Here is a 17,259-nt window from a genome sequence, read left to right on the forward strand (position 1 = left end):
ACATTTTCTTTATCCATTTGTCCTTTGGTGGACATTTAGGGTGTTTCCATATCTTGACTATTGTGAATGCTGCTGTAATAAACATGTGAGATATCTCTTTGAGATACTGATTTCATTTCCTTTGGATATATACCCAGAAGTGGGGTTGCTGGATCACCTGGTAGTTCTATTTTTAATTTTTTGAGGAACTTTAATACTATTTTCCATAGTGGCTGTACCAATTTACATTCCCACCAACAGTGCACAAAGTTTCCCTTTTTCTACATCCTCGCCAACACGTGTTATATTTGTCTTTTTGATAATAGCTGTTCTAACAGGTATAAGGTGATATGTCATTGTGGTTTTGAATTATACTTCCCTGATGATTAATGATGTTTAGTATCTTTCCATGTACCTGTTGGTCATTTGTATATCTTCTTTTGAAAAATGTCTATTCAGGTCCTTTGCCCATTTTAAAATCACCTTTTAAAAAAATTGAGTTGTAGGAGTTCCTTATATATTTTAGATATTAACACCTTATCAGATATGTGGTTTGCAGTTTTTTTCTCCCATTCCATAGGTTTCCTTTTCATTCTGTACAGAAGCTTAATTTGGTATAGTTCCACTTGTCTGTTTTTGCCTTTGTTGCCTGTGATTTTGGTGTCATAACCAAAAAATTATTGCCAAGAGCAATGTCAAGAAGGCTTCCCCTAGGTTTTCTTCTAGTAGTTTTACAGTTTCAGGTCTTACATGTAAGTCTTTAATCCATTTTGAGTTAATTTTTGTATATGGTATGAGATAAGGATCCAATTTCATTCTTCTGCCTGTGGATATTCAGTTATAGAAGAGACTGTCTTGTCCCCATTGTGTGTTCATGGCATGCTTGTTGAAGGTCAGTTGACCATAAATGTGTGGACTCCTCCCATTCTCTCTTAAACACACTCCAATCAGCCTTTGCCCCCAGTACTCAACAGGCTACTCTTGACAGCCTTCTTATTGCCGAGTTCAGTGGTCAGGTGTGTCTTTACCACTTAGTTGATCAGCTGCATTTAACACAAGTTGATCACTTTTCCTCCTTGTTACATATTCTTCCCTTGACTTCCAGAACAGTACCTTCTCTTTGTTTTCCTCCTGTCTTGCAAGTTGCTCCCTCTTGGTCTCTTTTGCTGGTTCCTCCTCATCTCCTTGATCTTTTAATGTTGATATACCTCAGAGCTCAGTCCTTGGTACTCTTCTCTCCTTTTTCTACAATTAATATTTTTGGTGATCTCATGGCTTTGCACATCATATATCACTGTTGATGTCCAAATTTCAGTTTATACCTCCAGCCTTCAGATACCTATTTGGATGTCTACTTGGATGATATCTTAAGTTCAGCATGCTCTCCTGGTCTGCCCTATGCCCACCCCTGCCTCATAAACCTGCTCTACCCACAGCCATCTCCATCTCAGTTGATGCCAACTCCATCCTTCAATTGCTTAGTCTTGCCGCATTTATGGCTATCACCCTGGTTGGAAACTATCATTTCTCACCTGGATTACTATAATAGCCTCCTAATTGCTCCCACCTTTGTTTCCTTGCAATCTGTTCTCAAAACAGCAACTAGAGGGAGTCTTCCAAAATTTAAATCAAATCATGTCATCAGATCATGTCATTCCTTTTCTCAAAACCTTTCAATGGTTCCCCATTTCTCTGTGGTCCTACAGAATCTGCCAACCGTCTCAACTCTACCTCTCTCAACTCTCTCCTACTATCCTTCTTATTTACTCCACTCCAGCCTACTGACCCCATGGCGTTTCCTCAGACACACCTAGGATGCTCCGTTTTACAAACTGTCTGTTCACTCTCCTGGAATGCTCCTCCCCCAAATAGCCACATGACTCACTCCTTCATGTCCCTCAAATTTTTGCTCAGGTGTCACCATCTCAGTGAGACCCACTCTGACTCCTGTTTATAGTACAACTGCCTCTACTCAAATCCCAGCCCTCCTCATCCTGTTCTACTTAGTTTGTTTCCATAGTAGTTATCACTTTCTGACATACTATGAAATTACTTGATTTTAAGTGTTTATTGTTTATAGATTTCCTCCTGATAGAATATAAGTTCCAGGAAGGTAGAGCTCTTTTTTGTATTTTTGTTCACTGATGAATCTCAATGGCCTAAAACAATGGCTGGCATGTAGTTAGTGCACAATAAATATTTGTTGGATAAATGCACATAAAAACTGTTTCTGTTATGGGAAGATTTCCATGAAGGACGTCTGCCATCCATCTATCTGTCCATCTGTCTGTCTGTACACCTATCCAGCTGCCCATCCAGGTTAGTCATTCAACGAGTGTGTTTTAGGTGCCCGGTCCTTTTTTGCCCTATGCTTTGGCCTGTAGGAAAATGGTGTCTACCTTAAAGAACTCCTAATGAAGTTAGGGGAAAAAGCTCAGACATGGGAATCATTAAATACAACCTAGCCATTGTTATCTAAGCCAGAATTTAAAACATAGGCGTTGTCACTCTAGAGGGCTGGTGACAGGGGTAGTAGCACAATATTTATGGCCTGGCACTCCAGTGGATTTGAGGGTCTAAAGATCAAAGGGTCTTTGAGGACCCCAAACACTGCTTATCCTGGGGGTGCTGAGAATCTGCTGGGAGGGGGAGGGGAAACAGCCTTTGACAGGCCTGAGATGGGGAGCCCCGAGGCTGAGAGAGGGGCTGTGGCCCTGCCTATTTCCTCTGTATTTTACGCCCCCCCCCGCCCCCAGGGGCTTTCTTCCAGGAGCTAGGGGAGCTAGCCCCTGTGGCATGGTGACAACCAGCTGCCCTGTCCAGGGAGCTGCCCCTCCCTGAAAGGCAGCGTCCTCATACTTGTTGCAGGAGCTGGAATCCCCAGCAGCAGCACTGAGAAACCAGAGCTGAGAGGCCAGACCCTGGCTGTCCTCAGCCTGGGATCCTTCGCCTCACCCCCGACTGCACCAAACTCAGAAAGGAAAACAGTCCTAATCCTATAGCCCCAAACCAAACAGCTTGCAGCTGGCCCGCTCACCAAAACAAATAAGCCAGGTTCCCCGGGTCAGCAGAACGGGAATGAGTGACACCCAGACCCTCTTGCTCCTCTCCTTTGTTCTGTGGCCCCGGGAAGGCTTGTGGGAGGGGAGGTGGTGAAACACATAAACACATCTGGAGGTGTTGCTGCAGCTCAGAGAAGGATGCACTGAACGAGGGCTCAGGGAAGGAGGCAGCATGGAAAATTCACACACACACACACACACACACACACCCCACACACACCACACACACGCACCCCCCCACACACACCACACACACACACCCCCCACACACCACACACACCCCACACCCCCCCACGCACACACCACACACACCCCACACACCCCCACACACACACCACACACAACCCACACCCCCACACACACCCCACACCCCCACACACACACACCACACACACACACACACACACACACACACACACCCACACACACCACACACACCACACACACACACCACACACACCACCCCCCCACCCCCACCACCCCCACACACCCACTCACACACACACACCCCACACACACACACACACCACACACACACTGCCCGGCATCAGCAGGCACAGCCCCGTCCACGCACTCGGGAAAGCTGGCTCCTGGTGGAGGGGATGGTGGGGCAGGGAGGAGCTCTTGACTTGTCCACCCAGAGCTCTGAGTGCCTCTTAGCACCATGTAGTTATTTACACGGGACAAGAACTTAATGCTCAGACCATGCACTAGAGGTAGAATCACTTTGCACACAAGGCTGCTTCCATTGCCCAGCTTTTAAATTCCCCCTATTTCAGAAACTTGTCATTCGGGCTTCTAAACAAGTCCTAGCTTCCTTACGAAACGCTTCTGTCAAATTTCATAATTTTTGATACAAATGATTCATATTAATTGTAGAAAGTACAGAGAAATTAAAAGGAGAAAATTCCAATCACCCATAATCTCCCCTCCCCTAGAGATACCACATGTGGGCTCCCACACACAGACTTGTCCGTACCCACGTATGCACACACAAGCATGTAGTTAAGTAACGTCCTGGCTCCTAATCAGCGTGCGTTCTCCCTGGCCCCTTCCCTCCCTATTCTAAGCCCATGCATTCCTAGCCTGGGGAGCCTCTGGTAGAGGAAGCAGCAGAAGTTGCCCCTCTTTCCGTCTCTCAGGAAAGCCCAAGCTCCCTCCGGCCCCGTATTATGGCAGGTGTGTGCGGGGGGTTGGGAGAAGGGACAAGACAGCACCTGGCCCTGGTCAGGGATGCAGACTGGTGGGCCCCAAGTTGCAGGGAACCCAAGCTGTCCTGGCAGCACCTGAAGAGGGGACAGGACACCTGAGGGAAATGACTGCCCCAGGGGACGGGTTAAAGGCACCTGAGCTCCCAGCCTTGCTAGAGGAGCACCTCCACACATCCCCATCTCATGAACAGCCATCTACCTGCAAGAGACTCGTGGGCTTGACCGTGGCCAAGGGATGGGGGGCTAGAGGCCAGCCTCTGTTTTCTGGGCACCGCGTTAGCATGTTGGTTCTCGTGTGATGCTGGGTAGGGGAAGAAAACTCAGCGATGCCAAGAGTGAATTGCCTGCCAGCCCAGCAGGGTAAAACCTGAAGTCAGATTTGAGTTGATTTAAATAACGACATGTGATACTTCTTGCATATCTGAGCTTGTAGAGTATGATTCATACATGTTGCACGTATATGCTTTTAACAGAAACGGGGCCATTCTGTTCTGTTACCTGGTTATTCCACTCAGCACTGGATCACACAGGTCTTCCGTGTGTGTTCCTATGCACTCGCCGTTATTTGTAACAGTCACATCACATCCCGTCATCTGAATGTATCACAGTTGACTCAACCAGTCCATCTAAATACTTCCTAACCCAATCTTTCTCCAAAACCCGTCTCTCCAAAAGGCTGGAAGAGGGGAGAGTCTTCATCTTGCTGCTGCCCTCAGGAGCACTGGGATGTCTCCTCAGATCTTCATTTTTGGGGGCTTGGTGCCTAAGAATGACTGGAAGCGGTCGTGAGAACATCGCACCCAGTGACAACAGTAATTAACGCTTACACAGCATTCTGGACCTGCCCCGTCCTAAGCACTTTATGAATATTATCTCACTTAATTTTCATAACAACCCTATGGGGAAATTGAAGCTCAAAGAGAGAGAGAGAGAGAAACTTGTGCAAGGTCACACAGTAAGTGATTGTGCTGGGATTTGAACCCGGCAGTCTGGCACAAGCATTGTGCTTTTAAACCACCAAAGTAGTCAGCGTCACTGGAGAGTTTTAGCTGGTTATTGGGAGCAGGCAGCAGGGTTTTTTGACCTTTCCCCCTAAGTTTTGGCACATTACATTTTGAGCCTCGCATTTTTTTTTAAACCAAGAAATTCTTTTCTAGTTTTCCTCTAAAGAGTTCAAAAGCCCATACCCTCTGGGCCAGTCATTCCTGGGCAGGACCCTGCTGACTGATGGATAGGCCATGAGTCAGTAGTTTAAGCTGTTTCTGGGTGGTGTGGCTTGACACTCTTCCACCCAGCCTCTTCAGGATCGGAATGACAAGGGCTTTCTGCTGCTAGCAAAGGGTCATCCTGCCAACCTTCTTCATCCTGTCCCAGCATGTTTCTGCATGGAAGCTGGCCGCCTTGCTGGGTCGAATCCAGTGGTTAGAACTAGAGGGCCCACAGGGCTGTCATGTACTGTTCAGCTGTGTATGGTGACCTTGGGTGCACACCAGAATCACTGAGCTGCTTTTGCAGAATACAGATGCCTTGGGTCAGATCTATAAAAGGAACCTCTGAGGGCGGGGCCTGGGCTTGCACCTTTTGGAAACCCCAGCCCCCAGTGAATCTGATGCCCGGCCCTGGCCAAGGACTACGGGGACCCTGGCTGGTTTCAGTCTTTCAGTCTCTGCCTCTAACACTGGCTGTACGACGGGTCTCTCACCTGTCTCTCAGATGGTTGATGTGAAGTTTGAGGCTGTGCAGGTGGTAACTCACTGGAGTGTGTTGTCTGTAACCTGGAGTGATTTCGAGTTGAGCTCTTCCTGCTGGGAGCCAGAGCATGGAGTTGATTAATGTCAAGGGTCCTACGATGGTGAACAGTCCCAGAAATGCTGTTGCTTGTTGCTGATACCATAAGTAGATGCAGAGAAGCTGCTGCTTATCTGCTGCTCAGTGAAACCACCCAAATGGGAACAGTTTGTAAACTTGCTGTTGAATCATCAAAAGCTCTGGCCACTGTCAAGCTTAAGAGAACATTGTTTTATGTTTTCGTTTGTTTTCCCTTCTCTTTTCCATTTTCCTGAAAGAAGGATCAGAAAAAAAACGAAAAGCAAAACAACAACAAACAAAAATGCATTTTCTTGATTGAAGAGGGAGTTGAGCCACTCTGTTTATAATGTCCTATTTCAGCCCTGCGTGGCCTGCCAAATCTTACCTGTATAATAGGTGGCCCCGGCCCTGCGGGGCTGTTCAGCAGCTCTGAGTTTCAACCTCTCCTTCCCCGTAGCTAATCTCCTTCCCCACTGCTATTATCTGAACCCATGAGAGTAGACGGGTGAGCACCACTCAAACCCACCGTGGGCAGAAACCCCTACAGGTGCTGTGGGGAGGCTGAAAGAACGAACTAGTCCACGGGGGATTCAACCCAAACTGAAGAAGACACATCTGTGGTTCTCATTAACCGTAGGAATGCAGTGTGGCCCACAAAGCCCCAAACCCTTTAATTTAGGGTAAAAAAAAAGCAGAAAAATGCCCAGGTTATTGGACCATATGTGCCGTGTCTAAGAAAAGAACAAAACCCCATTAGAACTCACATAATCTCGTGTATTGTCCTTCAGAGCGGACCCTTGGACCACCTTATGCTTATGCCCAGAAGGCCATCACTGACTGCTCTGAGAGGGCACTTTCCCTGCGGGGTTCCAGGTGCCCAGCCCTGGAGTCAGGGGAAGAGGGCCTCCCCTGCTCCATGTACCCCTACCTGCCGCGAGCTCATAGCACAGTGCAGGCCTGTTCTCTTGGTTAATTCTGGTGGGGGAGTTGGAGCCAGGCAGCCTTTATGTATTTCCTGCTTGCTAGGCTCTCACACTCATCCCCAGGGGCCCTGCAGAAGCTCATCTGAGGGGCCCTTGGCAGCCACTCCACTTCGGTCCCACCCCAGGCTTTCCCCGTCAACCTTCTGACCCTCAGCAGAAACGGCTTCTCCATCACCTAATCCACCTGTCTTCATCTGGCCCTGCTTTTCCTCACTTTGTTTCCCAAGAAGAGAATAGGTGACACGGTTCTATTCTGCTGCACTGGCATTTTCTCCTGAGGACTTGCTCCAACAAGGAGAATGATGTAGACCTCCCTGGAGACAGAGCAAGAGTCTACCATGATCATAAAAATGAGCTGAGTTCATGGGGAATGTGGTGGGTGGAGGCTCATGGGAGCCTAATGTTTGGGTTGCAGGATGGAGTCATGTTACAAAGGAAGATTTAGGCAGATGTGATGGAGGCAGCAGATTGGAAGGCGTTACATCCTCCAAGGTCTGCTAAACCTCTATCTCAGTGAGGAACTCCTAAATCTCATCATTGGTCATGGGGGTGCCTTGTCATGGTCGAAGACATTTTAGAAGATAAAAGTGAAAAACTGGGAACCAATAAAAAGTACAGTTAACCTTGAACTACACAAGTTTGAACTGTGCGGTTCCACCTACATGCAAATTCTTTTCAGTAAATGCTACAGTACGACACGATCTGTGGCTGGTTGAGTCTGTGGATGCAGAACTGTGGGTCCAGAGGGTTAACTTATAAGTTATACACGGATTTTTGACTGTGCTGGGGTTGGCACCCCTAACCCCTGTCATTTAAGGGTCAACTGTATATAAAAAGAAGAAGAAGAGGCAGAGGAGCAGGAGGAAGAGGAGGAAAAGGAGGAAGAAGGAGGGAAAGAAAAAAGGAAGGAGAAGAAAAAAAAAAGGCTAGAAGAGTTTGGTGGGTTATTGAAAGGCTGAGCACTGCTGTCACTGGCATCAGGTTGCCTGCCTTCCCCATTCTCACTATCTGCCTTTCACCTCAGCTCCATTCTGTCTCGGGGACAGTTAAGAATGCGGGACATGTCACGGATTACTTGTGACAGACAGCTGTGGGGAGCCTGTGCCGGGTGTGGCAGGGTGGGGAGCTTCGCCAGCGGGTGTGGGCTGGCCTCCAGTTCTGTTGGAGGCTCTCTGCGGAGGTTCAGCACTGAGTGATCTCCCTGCCGCTTGAGTAGTCAGATCGCATGCTTCTCAAATGAGGGTCCGGCTGCCCCAAGCCAGGAGGCGGTGTGCCAGCTGACCACAGAGTAGGCAAGGCACGAACAAAGCATCGGGTGGTAACTGAACACCTACTTTGTGCTGAGAACTGTGCCGGGGGCACAGCAGTGACAAAGCGGATGCCTCCGGCATCCTAGAGCAGTGGTTCTCAAAGTGTGGTCCCCAGACCAGCGGCATCGGCCCCACCTGGGAACCAGGGAGAAATGCAAGTTTAAACAGAAACTCCGAGGGTGTGGCCCGGTGTTTTGTGCTTTAGCAAGATCTCCACACTAACATTTGGGAAGTCCTGTCTAGATGCCATCGCCGGCATGGAGCGGGTGCTCAGTGGAAAGGAGTTGGCAACGGTGCGAACAGATAGCAGTAAGTAGTACTCCGTGGTCCCAGCTCCCTTTCCCCACCGGCTCCAGGCCCATAAGGCCCAAGATTGCACATAAAAGGTAACTGTCAGTGGAGAACCCAGAGCTCACCCAGGGAGAATAACGATGATAATACTAATACAGTTGACCCTTGAACTTGAGGGTTAGGCGCACTGGCCCTCCACACAGAGGAAAATCCACATATAACTTATAGTAGGCCCTCCGTATTCGTATCCTCAGCTCTGCCTCCTCAGATTCAACCAAGCCTAGATGGTGCAGTACTGTACTATTTACAGTTGAAAAAAATCTACGTATAAGTGGGCCGGTACTGTTCAAACCCATGTTGTTCAAGGGTCAATTGTAACACCAACCACAACAGCTGACGTTCAGTGAGTAATTGCTGTGTGTCAGCCACTGCTCCAGGTGCATCACATGAAATTTAATCGTCATAGCCCTGAAGGAAGCACTGCTACTATCTTCACCATTTTACTGATGAGGAAACAGGCTTAGAAAGTGGACAGATCTTGGAGGCCATGCAGCAAATGAATGGGGTAGACAGGGTTGTGTTGAATTGGGGTGAAGTAAGAATCATCTGGGTGGGCTTAGCATCATGGCAGCAGGAGGGCCATCCTGGGGTGAGTGCAGGTGGCATTTGAGATAGAAAAGCCAAAAGCCTTGGGAGCCTTTCCTGCCTCCCCCTGGATTTCCCAGAAGACCCCTGGCCCAGAGCTTCCCACCATTAAAGCCCCTTCCTGCTATGAATTGGTGCCTGTGGACTCTCCACCTATGTTTATCTGGGAGCTTAGGGGAGAGCTCCAAACCAAACCATGACACCCTGGTTCAATGAGGGGCCTTAGAACATGGGGGTGTCATTTCCCCTGACTCTTAGCTTGGTCCACATGGCCACGAGAGCCTAGGAACTGGAGTTCTCTCTGAGGAGTGGGGGGGAAAGGTGAGGACATTTAGGCGGGTCTGCCCTAGGTCCCAGAGCCTCCGCATTCCCCATCGGCTCCTGGCAGGCTGAGGGAGCCGCACCCCCTCAGTCTGACTAGCCTACAATGCGGGGGGCGGGGGGTGGGCTGAATTCCCTGTCCGGCCTCAGCTGTGGAGCGCCTGGAGCGAAGGCCCATCCCTGAAGCCTCCACTGCTTGGAATCTGCCTTCAGGCCTAGCGCTGAAGCCGCAGCCCTCCCCCCTTGCACCTCATCCCTTCCCCATGCCTCTGAGTTCTCCAATTGTGTGAGACCCCAGAGGCTGGAGAGCCCTGGGTGCGGGCGGGGCGAGAGGAGTGGAGGGAGAGAAGGACAGACATGCTGAGCACCCCGAGTTAAGCTCTGTGGACTTCACAGCTTCTCTCAGGCTGACTGCTCCTTGAGGGTCTCTGTAGGGATGACAGAGTGGGGTGTATCCATCATATGAAGTTGCTTGCCAGTGTCAGAACAGAGTACTTTTGGAAGGAAGGGAGGAAGCGTTTGAAAGTAAAGAACGGTAGAGGCAGTAGGTACCCCCTTGTTCGTTGGGGTATCTCCAGGGTGTAGCTAATAAGAGCCCAGTGAAAGGTTTGCCTGCGTGAGCAGCGTGCGCCCTGCAGCGAAACCAGGAGATGCCCTGCTCTGCAAGAGCACTGTGGAGCGGAGGGGCTACGGCTGCTTCCTGCCCAGGAGGAAGAGGGTCCGCCTGAGCCTGAGAGACCCGGAGGCTGGCAGGGGTTCCCACAGATGAATGCCAGGAGGCCATGCTTCCCAGGCAGGAGTCCCAGCCGGGAAAACGCAGGTAAGAACTGACATCAGGAATGAGTGACCCACCCTGAGGCTCCCTGGCCCTCCGAGCCCGGGGCCAGGGGCACCTGCACATGTTCTGGGTCTGCGGCAAACTCCCCCAGGGTCATTAACTGCAGCAGGGAAACACCTGCCCTGGCTCGTGCTGGGATTTTTCTGTCGCCTTCGTGGCTTCGCGCTTGTCTCACTTATGATTATAGGAAAGATTCTTGGCAGCTGTCGTCAGATCCTAACTGCCTTTAACGTCCCTCATATATCCTGAACGTGTCAGTAATTCCATCCTGCCCAGTTATGCATTTCTTTCACCTGCAGTAAAGGTTGAGGAAAATGTAACTTCAATAGAAATGCCTGTGAGGACAGTGAAGAACATAAACCGTTGCTCCTCGAATGCCTGAGGTGGGTGTGTGCACACGTCCAGGAGCACACGCACTCAAAGAGCGTGGGCTGAAGTCGCTGCCTAAGAGAAATGCGGAGCTTGAGGGGGACGTCAGGCCGCGGGACGGTGAGATGGTGTGTGCGCGGCTGGCCCGGCCGGGGCTCTCAGGGTTCTCCTTGAAGGCGCGGGTCATAGGTGGTATGTTTACTTTCTGGCCTCTCGCGGTCAGTCAGTGTGGTTCTTTGGCTCCGACTATTGAAATGATTTGCAGAGGCCCTGATGCCGCGTCCCTGTCACCTTCCTGCAGGGGCCAGGAATAGAGCCTCCAGCTCAGGCTTACCTGGATGCCGGGGCGCACGCTGCTGCAACTCAGGGGCTCTGGACGAGCAGCTGGGCCGCAGGCCATCTCCTCTGAGGCTCCTCTCAGCCCCTGGAGCTTCAGTCTGTGCCCTGCCCCGCCTCACTCAGGGCCCAGTTCATCTGGAGTTGAAGCTTGCTCGGGGCTCCCTACCGAGCCCTCCCTGGGATCCCAGTGGCGCTCCCAGAAAGGTCCCCGTGCCTGCTCTGCCTGCCAGTCCTCTGCGATGCTGGCTCCGTGGCTGCCTGGGTCCCTTCACGGGCTCAGCAGCTTTCCAGGTCATGCTGGGTGCCGACCTCCAGACCTCCAACTGCCCTCATTCTAGATCTCCCATCACCCATATTATTGCCTGCCCTGCTCTGTTGACTCGGCCTGTTCCCTGGGAAGGGGAGCATGGGGGTGCAGTGTGTCCCTCTCATGGCCAGGAGAGGCCTGTTTGTGGGTCTCCTATACTGAGGTCACTAACAAATCCATTTAGAGACTGATGCATTATAATCAGCGGGTCTTTGTTGAGCACTTATCGTGTGGCTGGCCCTGTGGAGGGTGCTGGATACAAGATAGGCTCTCCTGCTCTCAGAGCATTGAGGGCAGTCCAGTGATTCTCCACTTTTCTACATGGCAGTGATGTCCACAGGGGATACACGTACCCACTGGTTATGTGCAGGTCCCTGGGCCTAAGAGCCTCGCTTTAGCCCCAAGAAGAACGAAGCACAGAGCCTTGGTGAGAAATTCTGAAGCATCACGGCACCTGCAGAGCAAGCCAAGGCCTGTGTAAGTTCTGGTGATCAGAACGTTTCCATATGTCACGCAGCTTTTCAGGGTGGGTACACTCATAATTTCCCAATCTCGGCTGCCCCAGAGCTGTTCAGAAATTTGTTCAGAGTCTTGCCGAGTTTCGAATGTGGATGGCCCTTTTGAATCGAGGCTGTGAGCTCAAACCTGCCTTTGCCACTACAGCCTACCTGCTGTGTACACAGCACAACCAGGAATATTCCCACAGAGCCAGTGGGGTCTCCAGAGAGGAGAGAGGTGCTCTCCGGAGTGCTGCCAGGGGCATAGAGGGTGCAAATTACCAGGCTTGGTGCCTGGGCTTGGGAGATGCTTGGCCTTTTTCTCCGTTTCCTCCCCTTGCTCCTGGCTCCCTTCTCTCCTGAGTGCAGGGTCCTCTCTCATTCACCAGGGCTTTAAGAGACCCTGGCAGTAGTGAAGGAGGATGGCCCCTGAGAACGCCAAGGTCAGCTCTGGGGGATCCCAAACATCACAGCAGCTTTAGGGGTTGGCCTTCCTGGAGAGCCTGAAGACCCATCCCCCTCACAGCACAGAGGGGAGGTGAGTGGATGGTGAATAAGCTGCCACGCATGCCTCTGTTGGGGTCCCTGGCGGCTCCACCATCTCTGGGACAGCCAGAGCAACCCCCCAAAGGCCAGCAAAGTCTGGAGCTGACCATAGCCTTCAAGTTTCCTAATGGGTTAGTACCCATGCTGTGAGTCTTCTAAGGGCCTGGGTAAAATTAAAAGTGAGTCAGGGATGAGCCCTCAGAACCCTCAAAACTACGTCAGGGTTCCACACCTGGGTGTAGAGACCTCCTAGAAAAAGACAGCTCTAAGGCTCATCCCCTGTGACACTTGGTGAACCTGGTTATTTCAGTCTAGAAGACATTACTGGGGCCAAGAGAGAGGGGTCCCGGAGATAGGTGGGGTGTAGCTTAGAGGAGCACTGTTCTCTCGGGCCCGTCGGGTCTAGGCCCTGTAGGATCTGAGATGCTGGGTAAGGGACCTGATGCTCCCTTAAAGAAGGTCGGAGAATCCTAGGCCTGATTTCAGGGCTATGGCCGGCTTCACTGAGCATTCCCAGCAATGGTCTACTGGTGGCCCAGGGAGCACCTGTGGGCCAAAGCCTAGTCTCTCTCCTATTCCAAACACGTTCTTTGGTTGATGCCATGGGGCTGTTGCTCTGTGGGCAAGGCACCCATAGCCCCATGGAAATTCAAGAGAGTTAGGATAACAGGAGTGGCCTTGTGGTAAAGAAGGTCAAGAGGCCAGATACAACTGCAGAAGCAGGGCCCCTCCTCCCCTTCCAGCCATCCCTCACCCAGTGTCTCGCTGTTGAACAGCACTGAGGTCTCCGACTATAAGAGGAGCCTTGGGAAGCCAGAGGGCAGGACCCAGGGACAGCCTCTAGGCCACAGGAGGTGGAGTCTTCTGAGATTATGCCCTGGTCTGCTGGCTTGGTGAACATGAGGGACCAAACTTTGGCATGTGTGGGCTCTTTCTAGGAGCTTTGTGTGTGGAAAGAGCATGGTGTCATGTTCGTTCTGAGGTCTCCTGTCCTCCCTGCCGGGAACTCACCACTGCTCAGAGGCCCGCCTGCCTTCCCTGCCCTGGCTGGGGCCACTCACAGCCATCCTTGTCTGTGCAAGAGCTGATACAGATTAGGGAGTTCTTAATCAGCACCTGTTTTTGCAGAAGTTCCTGGTTGGAGGCCTCTTTCTGGAGCCCCAGGTTAAATGACCTTACTGTGATTGGTTTCTGAGCAGACCAATTGATTCATTCGTGAAGAGAGTTCTTAGCAAGGAGAAACCCATTGACAGGCAGTGCATGGAGCCCCGGGTGTGTGTGTTGGGGGGGAGGGGGCCTCACCCTTTGAAGTAATTTTTATTTGGCGTATTTTTATTTTTAATGGACATAGGTGAATGCTAGGGGTAGAGAGAAGGGATAAGAAATCCAGGCACCAAGCTTACAAAATACATCTCCTTTGAAGTCCTCCAGTGTGTGTCTGTTAACTCAAATTGACAGTTAATTCAATTCTGACACTACCTAGAAATAGATCCCACAGGTTAAGGGCTCAGTCCTACAGGACTGCCTCCAACCCCCCTCAGCACATAAACACTTCAGAGGTGATTGCGAGTCTAGGTTGTCACCTGTGCTTCTGATCAACTGGCTATAGTTTGGAGCCTATGACCTCCTCCTCGGTGTTGATTAATTTGCTAGGGAGGCTTACAGGATTAAGAGGAACGTTTTACTTATTGGATTGCTGGTTGATTATAAAAGGATATAACTCAGGAACAGCCAGATGGAAGAGAAGAATAGGGCAAGGTATGCGGGAAGGGGCACAGAGCTTCCATGCTGTCTCTGGGTGGACGACTCTCCCCGAATTTCCTCTGTATGGTCACCAGTCTGGAGCTATCCGAACCCATCCTTTTAGGTTTTCGTGGAGGCTGCTGTTACAGAGGTGAGAATGATTAAATCACTGACCATTGCTGATTGAACTCAATCTCCAGCTTTTCCCCTCCCCCATCCCAGGAGGTCAGGGGTGAAATGGAAAGTTCCACCCTCTAATCACATGATTGGTTTTTCTGGCAACCAGCACCCCCATCCTTAGTTTACCTAAGGGCTTTCCAAAAGCCACATCATTCATGGAAAAAAAGACACCTCCCTAGCTCTCACCTCTTAGGAAATTCCAAGGGTTTCCCAGCCTCTGTACCAGGAAAGGGGACAAGACCGAATATACAGGTATACCTTGTTTTATTGCACTTCGCTTTGTTGTGCTTCACAGATATTGCCCTTTTTACAAATCGAAGGTTTGTGTCAAACCTGCATTGAGCAAGTCTATCGGTGCCATTTTTCCAAAAGGATTTTCCTCACTTTGTGTCACTGTATCACAGTTTGGTAATTCTCACAATATTTGAGACTTTTTCATTATTATTAATTTGTCATGGTGGTCTGTGATCAGTGATCTTCGATGTTACTATTATAATTATTTTGGGGAGCCATGAACTGCACACATAAAGATGTTGAACTTAATAAATGTATTTTGACTGCTCCCCCACGTTTCTCCCTCTCCTTGGGCCTCCCTATTCCCTGAGACACAATGATGCTGAAATTAGGCCAATTGATAACCTTACAATGGCATGTAAGTGTTCAAGTGAAAGGAAGAGTTTGTACATCTCTCACTTTAAATCAAAAGCTAGAAGTGATTCAGGTTAGTGAGAAAGGCATGTCAAAAGCCAAGATAGGCCAAAAGCCAGGCCTCTTGCACCAAACAGCAAAGTTCTGAATGAAAAGAGAAGTTCTTGAAAGAAATGAAAAGTGCTACTCCAGGACACACATAAATGATAAGAAAGCAAAACAGCCTTACTGCTGAGACGGAGAAAGTTTTAGTCATTTGGATAGAAGATTAAACCAGCCACAACATCCCTTTAAGCCAAAGCTTAATCCAGCGTGAGGCATAACTCTCTTCAATTCTTTGAAGGCTGGGAGAGATGAGGAAGCTGCAGCAGAAAAGTTTGAAGTGAGCAGAGTTTGCTTTATGAGGCTTCAGGAAAGAGGCCATCTCCGTAACCTAAAAGTGCAAGGTGAAGCAGCAGGTGCTGATGGAGAAGCTGCAGCAAGTTATCTAGAAGATCTAGCTCAGATAATCATGAAGGTGGCTACACTAAACAAGAGATATTCAGTGTGGACGAATCAGCCTTATACTGGAAGAAGATGTCATCTGGGACTTTCATAGCTAGAGAGGAGAAGTCAAGGCCTGGCTTCAAATCTTCGAAAGACAATCTAACTCTGTCGTAAAGAGCCAGTGCCACTGGTCACTTTAAGTTAAAACCAATGCTCATTTACCATTCAAAAACTCCTGGAGCCCTTAAGAAGTATGCTAAATCTACTCTGCCTGTGCTTTATGGACGGAAGAGCAAAGCCTGGATGACAGCACATCTATTTACAACATGGTTTACTGAATATTTTAAGCCCACCGTTGGGACCTACTCTCAGAAAAAAAGATTCCTTTCAAAATACGACTGCTCATTGACAATGCACCTGGTCACCCAAGAGCTCTGATGGAGATGTACAATGAGATTCATGTCGTTTTCATGCCTGCTAATACAGCGTCCATTCTGCAGCCCATGGATTAAGGAGTAATTTTGACTTTCAAGTCTTATTATTTAAGAAAAATATTTCATAAGGCTATGGATAGTAATTATTCTTAGGAATCTGGGCAAAGTAAATTGAAAACCTTCTGAAAGCATTCACCATTTTTGATGCCATAAAGAACATTGGTGATTCATGGGAAGAGGTCAAAATATCAACATTAACAGGAGTTTGGAAGAAGTTAATTCCAACCCTCATGGATGACTTTGAGGGGTTTAAGACTTTAGTGATGGAAGTAACTGCAGATGTGGTGGAAATAGCAAAATTAGAAGTGGGGCCTGAAGATGTAACTGAATTGCTGCAGTCTCATGGTAAGACTTTAATGATGAATTGCTTCTTATGGATGAGCAAAGAAAACGGTTTCTGGAGATGGCGTCTACTCCTGGTGAAGACGCTATGAAGATTGTTGAAATGACGACAAAGATTTAGGTTATGTTGTAAACTTAGTTGATAAACTTAGTTGAAAGAAGTTCTACTGTGGATAAAATGCTGTCAAACAGTATTGCCTGCCACAGAGACATCATTCAGGAAAGGAAGAGTCAACTGATGCGACAAACCTCGTTGCTGTCTTATTTTAAGAAGTTGCTACAGCCACCCAGCCTTCAGCAACCACACCCAGATCAGTCAACACGAGGCAAAACCTCCACCAACAAAAAGATTACAACTCACTGAAGGCTTAGATGATGGTTAGCATTTTTTGGCAATCAAGTATTTTTTTAACTAAAGCATGTACATTTTTTTAGACATAATGCTATTGCACACTTAGACTACAGTATAGTGTAAATATAACTTTTATATGCACTAGGAAATCAAAACATTTGACTCACTTTATTGTGATATTCAACTTATTGTGGTGGTCTGGAACGGATCCCACAATATCTCTGAGGTATGCCTGTGTGTTTCCTATTATATATCACAAGACTCTTATAGGTATATCCCCCCAAGCAACCAACCAGCAAGTCTTTATTGAACAATTACCATGGGCTAAGCTCTGTGCTAGAGCTTTAAGAGAAGATAGTTTCAGGCTTCAAAGAAGTTTACAGTTCACTGGGAGTGTGGGTAGAGGGAAGACCAAAGGGAGTGCAGGATTCATTCATGAAACAAAAAGAAAACACAAGACATAATTGTCACACAGTATAGAATAGGCTGTCAATGGGAATCAGGAGG

Source organism: Pseudorca crassidens, chromosome 14 (assembly GCF_039906515.1).
Source record: "Pseudorca crassidens isolate mPseCra1 chromosome 14, mPseCra1.hap1, whole genome shotgun sequence".
Classification (NCBI taxonomy): domain Eukaryota; kingdom Metazoa; phylum Chordata; class Mammalia; order Artiodactyla; family Delphinidae; genus Pseudorca; species Pseudorca crassidens.